This window comes from Oryzias melastigma, linkage group LG7, assembly GCF_002922805.2.
Source record: "Oryzias melastigma strain HK-1 linkage group LG7, ASM292280v2, whole genome shotgun sequence".
Lineage (NCBI taxonomy): Eukaryota > Metazoa > Chordata > Actinopteri > Beloniformes > Adrianichthyidae > Oryzias > Oryzias melastigma.
Window position 1 is genome coordinate 24,037,791 of NC_050518.1, and position 10,790 is coordinate 24,048,580.

Below are 10,790 nucleotides of genomic sequence, written 5' to 3' on the forward strand. Positions count from 1 at the left end.
GAGTGGTAGCTATAAGCAAAATGACAAAAACAAACCATTATCGCATGATACATTAGTCTGTGTGCATAAGCAAAAGCCCAATTATGTTTTTTCCATGGTGCACACAAAGCAGAGGAAGACCGTTGCTTGTTGTGTTATATGAACATGCTGCCTTCTATTCATCATGGGGCTTCTGCCTCGACCTTTTTGTAAATGAGATGGATGAAATATGCGTCCTTATCTCCAAATAACCGTTTGGGATTCGACCCAAACTTTGCCTGCAGCTGTCTGCGGCCAACTCTCAATCAGTTCAGTAAAAGTAGAACACGACTTAGAAATGATGCATTGGTTTTATTATTCTTCTGCATCTAAATCTTAAAAAATCTGTTTTGCTCTTTTTTGTGAGCCGACAGTTTAATTCCTCTGTCTCATAGACGGTGGAGAGATTATTTATGCCTTAGTCTCTATACTGCTCTTACACATGGGTACGGACTGTCTCACTGTATTGATTCAGGTTTAAACAACCACTTTTAATAAAAAGTCTATGCAAACATGCGTAGACCAGAATTTCGATCTAACCCTAACGCTCATGGTTAAGTGTCGCTACACAAGATTTTAAGTCTGGTCACGGCATTCATTGATTGTGTGAAGTTCAACCTGTTGAACTTTTTGACACTTAGTGCGATACTATGACCAATCAGCAGCTCCAGTTTGTTAGAGACGTGTTGTAAACGTGATCACAAAGGAGAAATCAATAATTGCAGTTTGTGCCTGGTGGAAACAACATGATACCAAGACGTACATTTGATCTATAGCCTGGGAAAAAGAAAAAAAACTAACATGAGGGATCAGGAGAGAGTTGAAGGGAAAGAAACAAAAAGGAAGCAAACAAATAAAAGACTGAATGAAGTAGACAGAAAGACAGAAAGTTTGAATTAATAAAAGTTTTTTTCTCCAAGAATATTCAATTGTTAAAATAGGAAATATCTATTCCTCTATTCACAAACATAAAAACAGTTTACTTTATTTTTTGATACAGTAAAAAACTAATGTGAACAAAAGTCTTCTTCTCTAAATCTCCTCATTATAAAGCTGTTTTCATGTAGTTTTCTTGACTATATACTACTTTTATTCACCAAAATACTTTTTTTGAGCTATGTATTTTTTTTAATAAATATCTTCAAATCTCAATTCATAGATGTTAAAATGTGAACCCACTGTTTTTCAGAAAGGGATTTTGTAACAGTGTCTTTCTCTCCATTCCACGTTTTTGCTCTGCAGCCTCACAGAAAGAGCCGTCTACAACCTTGATTTTTCATTTCCATTTTTCACGTACCCGTTTTTTGGCCCCAGACACCCCATATCCACCCGTATAAGGGCAGTTGAGACTGAAGCTTGAGATAGCAGTTAGCAAACACTGAATTACTAATAAATTACTGGTAATTGGTCATGAACATCCATTTTAGCAGCTGAGCAGTTTCAGGAAAAGCATTTTAGCACAAACTCTGAGTTCTGGCAGAAACACATTTAAAACTAATTTATCTTTTGTCTCACACTTAACATTTATGATGAAAGTAAAACAGAATGATCCCTAAAAGGCTTAATCAAATAAAATCGATCTGTCAGCAGCTAATGGGAAATATAAACCCAAAAGATCACATATAACTGCTGTTCAGCTGCAAATGATTGAAATGGTCAGAAAAGGAAAAACAAAACATTATTTTCAAATATATGGTTAATTATTTTTCAAGCATGACAGGAAATTAAAAACTGTCATCAAAAAGTAACATCAATTTCAGATGTTAACGAGTAATTTTACTTTTCTTTGTGGTGAGCTTTACAAACTAACAACAAACAGTTGCTAAAATGCCCAGAATAAACACATTTATGTATTGTTTATTATTCATTCATAATAACTTATTAATTACATATTTATTCATTAGCATTTTGTTATAGTTTCCTTTTGGGGGGGTTGATCTTTGCTTCCCTCTGGTAGGTGGGAGCAAACTATTGTTTTTCCTCTAACGGCTCATCTTAACTCCGCCCCTTTTTGGTTTAACAGTCAAATCAAAACATTGCAAAAAAATTTATTTCAATAATAATCAATTCAATTCCAATCATGAAGAATTCCAAAACCAAACACTTTCTTTAAAAAAATATATATTTGATTGTATTCTGTTCAGTCACATTACCATAAATTAAATATTATTTGAAAGTGTGAGGAAACGTAAACTCAGTCACAATAAATCTGATCCTAATGCTGCAGTAAAGAGCCAGAATCCAACAATCCATCAATCCCAACGACCTAAAGCGATGTTTCCCCAACCCTGGCCGTCAGGGCACACTGTCCCGCGTTATTTCAGTCACTCTGCTCAAACACATCTGCCGCTAACGACCGCCATTATCAGGCTTCTGCAGAGCGTAACGATGCACTGAATCACGTATGTTTAAACAGGTCATCAGGATTCCATTCTTTAGGACCGTCTTAAGGAGCAGGATTGGAAAACACGGAAACATGAGAAACCTAAAAACCTAAAAACCTTTCAGATTCATGTGTGAAGTCACAAAGAATCAAACAACTTAAGTATCCAAAAATATATATATTTTTGTTGGGTTTTTTTTTGTTTTTTTTTTTGTTGTTGTTTTTTTACGAACAACATTACCTCAAAGCACATGTTTTTATAAACATCTATGGAACCTCTTAGTAATTCATGTGAAAGCTTATTTATACAATTTTTCTCATGAAACAAACAAACAAACAAAAAACTTTAAGACCTTTTTGTAAAATATCTTAATTAAAAAAGAATTACACTGTGAAGAGTCAACCATTTGATCAATTAACAAAAGCTCTGTAATTTGTTACATTTATAAAGATTAGTTTTTAATCAAATTACATTTTTAAGTTGAGTGATCCAGAAACTCAAATTTTTAATTTGATGAAAATGAATAATTGTAAATGTAATGAATTACAGAACTAGTTAATTGATCCAATGTTTCACTTTTTTCAGTGTAATTTTAGTTAAATGCAATAAAAGAGTCCATTATTTACATTTCTTCTTATATTTAACCCTTTGTAGAAGATCAAGGAGTTACAGTTGTAAGGAAAAAGTTAAAAGAATAATTTTAAGAGTTGATTTAAAGTCCCCTATGACAATCTTTTTTAATTAAAAAACATTCCCAGTAATACTTTAATTATGATCATGAAATTTTTAACCAAAATCCCACAAACTAAATGTCTTACAAAGCTATTTTTCATGTTGATCTGAAGCCTCTGTTTCAAAAATCTCCTCTGAGGGGGCGTGGCTTTTGGTGTAGACACCTCCCCCCAGCTCTGTCTCTCACTAGCGTAAGTCTTCACCCCTGCTACAAAATAATGTCAAGTAGTACGGTAATGTCCAGCCGTATCATTTAGAGCCGAATGTCAGGTCGGATGAGGAAGTGAAGAGCTTCTCGGACCAAACTTTTATTATTTACAACTGCGGTCCAATGAGCCGCCATTTGCATTTCCATGGTCACATCAAGAAGCTGAGATTTAACAGCTACCGTAACTATTGTATGAAACTCCATCCCCTCTTGCCGGAACAGATGAGGGGTTTAGCGCATGTGCACGTTGTGACGTAAAGAAGATCATTAATTTAAACAGAGTCTGTCTGTGAAAGTTTGATTGACAGAAATTTAAAAGGAGAAATACTCAGAAATACAAAAACAAAATGATTTATCACATTTGTTCTTTTTCATAAGAAAAATGCCATACATACATATTAGAAACAAAAATGTTGGATGGGGACTTTAAGGACAGGAAGGGTTGTCAGGCGGATGAGGGTTTCCACATAAAGCTCTAGTGCAGACTGAGGGCACAGGATGGAAGACAAGGATGAATGAAATAAAAGATTCTTTTTTTCTCTCTCTCATATGGGGGCCATAGAGCATTTGACCTCTAAATGGAAGCTCAGTTTCTGCCCTGCGCTCCCATGTTTTGAAGTGTCCTCGGGCAAGACACTGAACCCCTCATTGCTCCTGATGGTTATAGGCTGGCTCTGGCGGAGCCACCATCAGTGTGTGAACGTGTGTGTGAATGTGACTGAAACTATAAAGCGTTTTGGGCCTCCAAAGACGGGAGTAAAGTGTCATAAAGTATACAACAGTGACTATTTTCCAAGTATGCCTCTCAAATGTCTACGTTTAGTGATGGAACATTTTCAGTGATCAACTTGATATCAAAATCTTTTATTAAAAAATCTTTAGACCTTCAGTAGAAATTATAGATTTAAAAGATCAACACAAAGTTTTGAGTATTTGCCTTACAGGTGTCATCAAACCGATGTTGATAGTGAGGGTGTTTTATTGGTGGACCTACTGTTTGACTATCTAAAATGTGCTCTTTGTTCTTGTGCTTTGTTTTCTTTTTATTATTTGCAGTGCATTGAGGTCTTCTTGTCTTCTTTCACTCTGAAACCTTTTTTCATCTTCAAATAATAGTTTAATTTCATTTTTTTTGTTTGAAATAAATAAACAAATCAAAGCTAATACTATTTTCTCGCTGCTCCGAGGCAACACCTGCTCCCAGCTGTTTGGGTGTTTGTGTTGCTGAAGCAGCTCTCCCTAAAACACATTTCAAAGTTTCTTTTCTATCCCTGGTTCATTCACTACCTGATGTGTCTTTAATGGCACAAATAATAAGGTACCTATGAATGTAAAAGCTATCTCTGACTGGGTCCCTTCATGTTTATTCAAAGTCCTTTTTAATTCTGTTGGGTTTTATGCTTCCCACGATAATTGTTTCTTTTTTTTTCAAACTCTGCTGCCGACTTTCAACGTGCTGAGGCTCCTATCTACCAGAGAAAAAACAGACTCTTTAGTTCTTCCAAACTTCAGACCAGCTTATTATTTGTACGTCCCGTTCTGTTTACAGCATCAAACTTTTACCATAGTTATTGCTGAAAAAAAAGAAAAGTTTTGTAGACTTTCTACATTTGTTGGTCTATATCTTTGAGGATGTGTGGAAAGCATCAACAACCTATTTCCACATATGTCACTGGAATGATGAGGACTAATCGAGTAGAGATTGTGCATCAGAAAGTCTTCTTTCTGTTATATGACCTTTAAACCAGCCAAGTTGAGATAGAGATTAACTGAATCTTGAACAAAGAGCAGACTCTAAGGAGGAGAACCACCTCTGCTCAGCTGTTGCCAGGCTACGAACCCATTCATCTTAATCTCTAAAGATCTGAACTAAGACAAAAGCTTTATAGATTTATTAGGAGTAGATTTTGAGGGTGGCGACCGGTTCCTGCTCAGTTTCTCCTCAGCTAAACAGAAGGGAGGACCGTCTTTTTCATCTTTGTCTAAACTCCTGATCTTCCGTTTCTTTTTACGGCCAGGAGAGGAGTCTGAGACTGCGATGAATTCATGTTTGGGTTTATAATACAATCCTCACCAAAGTGTTTTCCCAGTAGGAAACTCTGGATCATCAATAACTGAAGAGCAGAGCTAAAAAGGAGCAGTGGGACGTATTAAGATCTGTGCAATGGTTTTTCCCAAAGTAAAACCTCTTTAAATTAATAAAAGTAGAAAAAAACTGTGAGTCTGTAAGTTCTGGACCTTAATTCTACAACTTTGTTAAGGTATCCCCACCTGTTCTGAATTTCTTTGTCTCTTAGTATTCCCAATTTTAAGGTTGAATTATCTAATAATATGCAAAGATTCAATACATTCTCCATCCCGGCTCGTCACATATTGACGTTTGGTTAACCCTTGTGCGATCTTTTGGGGTCAAGATGACCCCACCGTTACATTGATGTGTGATCCCTCCCAGGACAAAGATGGACAGGATTTTTTGTCTGCCAAGGACATAAGTGAGTATAAAAAAATCCTTAAAAAGAAAAGTTCAGTGCGCTGTCTTGTGGGGTCCAGATGACCCCACTTTGAACGTAAACATGCCTAGGATTGGACAAGGGTTAGTGTCCCCAACTCGTTGTTTTATGATGCGCTGACTGTTCTCGTTAAACCATGGGTCCCCAACCTCCGGGCTGTAAACCGGAACCGGTCCAATAGCGGGATGCAGAGTGTACCGGTACCCAAACCAAGTACTGGCACCGGTTTGCGTCCAGTACCGTGTCCAGTGCTGGGTTAGGATACCGGCGTCCTGAGAACCAGTGCGCGTGCTGTACTGCATATGGTACCGCGTCTAGTACTGCATACCTAGAGTTGTGGACCTTTGATTTTATGAACAGCCAAAAACCACGAGTTGGGGACACTCAACAATCAATGGGCATTCATGCATTCCCTTCGTGCAGCATTTACGGTCAGTAAGGAGCCAGCAATGCCACCTTACTAACGACAAGAGTGTGGTGTAAAGGCACCATTCAACAGCCTCACCCATATGGAAACTTATATCATCTCTACAGAAACTTCACAATACACTTACCATAGACAAGACAATCGTACGGTCCATTTTCATAAAATCCCTTAAGATGGACATATAAGCCTCAAAGGAACTGCAAGACACACCTGTGACCCTTTAAGATGTGGCCGCTCCTCTTTACAACCCTCCACGGGTTTGGACAACCTGAAAACCCTCAGAACTCACAAGGAATAGTTTGGAAAACAGGTGAAATATGTAAAACTTTTGGTACATACTATTTAAAAGAATTGTATGCATAATTGCAGTTTATAATTTGGTGTAAGTACACACAGTTATGCACAAAATAAACTGTGTGAGTTAAAAATCAACAGCTATCACAAATCTAAACTCACACAAGTTACAAATCAAATATAACACATCCAGTGAGATTATTTTCTGTACATACCTTTAAATTAATAGTTAATTAAATTAATACATCTGATCAAAATGCTAAATTGAAAAATGTTGTGTATTTATACAGTGCTTTTCTACATCAGCTCTATAGATAGTCACTGTATTACCCTCTCACACACTTTCAAACACCAATGACAGCAGAGCTGCCATGCCAGATGCTAACCAGGTCACCAGGAGCAATGTGGGATTTTGGCTGAGAAGAGATGGGGGCCTGAAACTGAGGCGGAATTGTTGGCTCTTTCCCCAAGCTGACTACTTTAAATGTTCACTCAAATAAATTGGCTTTAGGCCAGTCCAGTGTTTGACAATACAGTGATTTCTTATGTCAAAGTCTGCAGGGGCTGTGCAGGATTTAGACAGGGGGTTGAGCTTCAATCATGTGAAGACATTCACTGGAGAGCAGAACTGTTCCTGTGGAACGTCCACTTCTAAAACTGAATGACATCAATGAGGTGGTTTGGTGTTGAATGTTTTGGCATTCGCTTGTTTCAAGTTTTCTGACAGAAATAGAAGCAGACTGACTGGTCTAAAGAAATGTCCCCGTGGGAGGGATAAATCGAGGCTCAGCATTGGTCCAACCTGTGCTTCTTTAAATGTGCTTGAGAGGATACCAGCTGGGGAAAATGTGTTAATGGTTTGTGTTATTGCTGGGGTTTGTGTGGGTGCCATTGATTGTTAAGAGAGGAGGTAATGGGGTCAAACAGACATGTGGCAGGCTGATGTGAGAGGAGAATGCCGGGATGCTTAAATGTATCTCAGTGTCTCCTTCTGGTGGAGAGGACTGGGAGATGATTCGTAAAAATACTCTACATTTCCAATTCAGTTCTACAGAGAAAACACTGTGTTATGTGCTCCATGTTGCCCTGAAGGCTAGCAGACCCGCAGCAGGGGCACTTTCCCTCATGCCGCTGCCTCCCCGTGCACGCACAAACACACTTGCACTCAAACGGTCAGCGCTCAACAGCAGCCCCCATTTATAAATGCCAGATCTCAAGTGAAATTAATTTAAAGTGCTCAGCCATCACTGCAGGACACACACATGAACACTCACACCCAGACTCCCCTCTGTGACTGTCTCCAATTACTGAGCAGGTGCACCTGAGCAGGTCTTTAGGAAAAGGTCATTCGCCGTGTCATGTGTGTTAGTGGGAGTTTCTGCGCCTGTGTGTGTTGGTGTCCCTGCTCTCAGTTTCATCACCAATCTTATGTGTTTTCTTTTAATCCACCTCAAAGTCAAGCAAACACTAAAGATAGTTACACAGCTCTGAGAGTCCGGCTAACCCGTTAACGCTCAGTCACATCGCATTTATCACTTACCACCAACGTGTTTGTGTTTCCATGCTTGGAAGAGTTTACCTTTGAACAAATGACACAAGCATTCAGAAATAGTACATAAAACTGAGTCAAAAATTACACTCACAGCAACAAACATGTTAATAAAGTTGTAAAAAACTACAAAACATTCAAAATGTTTCTTATTTGAAACCCAAACATGTAACCGGTGTATGAAAAATGAAAACAACATCTCACTGACCAATTGATTAGAATATTAAACAGAATATTGGCATTCAATTGCATTTTAATATCCTTTCCCCCCTTATCATCATCTTAACTATTATGTCTTTTATATTAATGTTTAACATTTGTCTGCGGACAAGAGATGAGTTCATTTAATGTGCACTATCCTAGAGAAAATAAATGAAATTTAAATTAAAGTTAACTTTTAAGGCAACAATAACACATATAACCTCAGATGATTTTTACATCAGGGATTCACTGCTTTCCAGAAAGAGTTACAAAGTACACCGATTTGTTTAATTTAGCACCAGTTATTTCGGATCAGCATCATGTCAAACTACAAGAACTGTCAGGACACTGTTTCCCACAATGCATCGTTTTGTAGTCATCTTGTAGTCAGTGCAGTGCCAGGTTTCCAGCTGCACTTGCCTAGATAGGTCCCAAACTCAAGAGGTTTTTGTGACGTCAGGGGAAAAACTACCATTCTAATGTGCACTACAACTCAGGCAACCTGCACAGCACTGCGTTTGCCTGCATGATCTCAAACACACCTTATGCTAACTCCCAACCTTGTAAATCCCATGTAAAAAAAAATAAAGCACTCAAATACCATTATATTTTAGTCACAAAAAACAGACTGATACCACTAAAACAAACGTTACTGTGACTATTCTAACTCCCAATCTTACAAGTAAAACGTGAATTTAGTAAAAACAGTCTGACACTGTTACACGTTAGCCGCATTAGCATACTTACAATAACACCCAACCTTGTTTGGAATTCATAAAGACTCCATACTAGTAAAGAAACATAATCGCTACTAAAACACAGTCTGATAAAGCTAACGCGGGTTCCACCCAGTTGAGCTGGAGGAAGTGGCCGGGGAGAAGGAAGTCTGACCATCTTTACTTAGACTGCTGCCCTTCAACCGGTCCTGGACGAGTGGAAGAAAATGGATGGACACCACTAAAGGCTAGACATGACAGCATATAGTCACAAAATCAGTAAGCACAACCAGAATTAATCCACATTTAAGATACTACAGACCATACTGTTGCTTTGAGTGTGCCTTATAGTGGTGAAAATACAATTTTAGCTAAAAGGATTGTGTTCTAATGTGAATGAAACAAAACTGGTGAACTATGCAGCAAAGGTAAAAAGGCACAGCTAAAAACCCATTTTAAATGGCAGCAATATGGTTTCTGGTTCCGGCTGATAACAAAAATTTCAACATTTGTTGATTTAGATGCTGTCGTGTTTGCTCAAAAACTGTTTCTGAGTGTGTTAGGCCTTTGGATGAAAAGGTAATCACCAGCCTCTTAAAAGTTTGGTGTCACATGATTCCAGGAACCAATCAGATGTTAAAGCCGAAACAAACCCTCGGTGAAGGACGGTCGTCAGAGTGAAGCAGCATGAAAGGCTGGCGCACCAAAAGGACCTATTTGTCACAAACAACATACAGTAGCAACACTGTGAGTCTTTTTAAACATTTATAGAAATAACATGCTGAATCTTTTTAAATGGATGAATGAAGAGAATATTTTTATAAACTTTTTAAGTGCCTCACTGCTTTAGAGAGGAGATGGGGTCTAACTGAATGAATGGACTGCCGTCATATAACTACACAAACATTTAAGTTTCATTTTTTGCAAAGAGTACTTGAAAAAAGGGACTCACCTTTCTGCTTTAAACAGAAAGGCCAAAAGGTGCTCACTTTTAATAAAGAGCACTTGCAAAACTGAGATTAGATACAGGAAACAGATTGTTCTATACTGGGTGACCCAGAAATAAAAAATGGGATAAATCTTTCTTTCTGACAGCTTTTCCTTTATGCTCAGGGTTCCCACTGTTTCAGCAATAGTCTGCTTCACTCTTTATGCTGGTATGCCTGTAGTCTATTTTTAGCATCGCTGTGCTCCGTGCTGGACGCTCTGCAGCTAAAGGTGCACACAGGTCAGCAATAATATCTTCTACAGTCCGCCTGAGACTCTCTGAGGTACACAGAGCAGCAGAGCTGATGGACAAATACATCTCAGAATCTATGCACGTCTTTATCTTGGGTTTTAACCATGTCTGACTCGTCCAATCAAATCAAACTTTATTTTCATACAAGTGGCTATGAATAAAAACATTTTTCAACTTAAAAACCAAAAGCAAAAACACAGATCTTCACACACAAACCCCTGACCCCCGTGCACACAATTTAATGTAGCATAAAATATTTTACGAATAAGATGCAAAGTAGAAATCTGAATTTATTGAACTGGGGAAATTATTTTTTGGGGTCCTGTCCATACCAGTGACCCCCTCATTGATATTCACAGAGAACGCTACAGCTGGAGTTCAAATACAATGTTAAAGCAATAAACTATGCAAGGAAAAAAACAGATTAAAAACCAGGTAAATAAACCTTAGGGGTGACACAAAGCTAAAAGTGAATTTAAAAGATATGCATTAAAAAAAAATCACATAAATA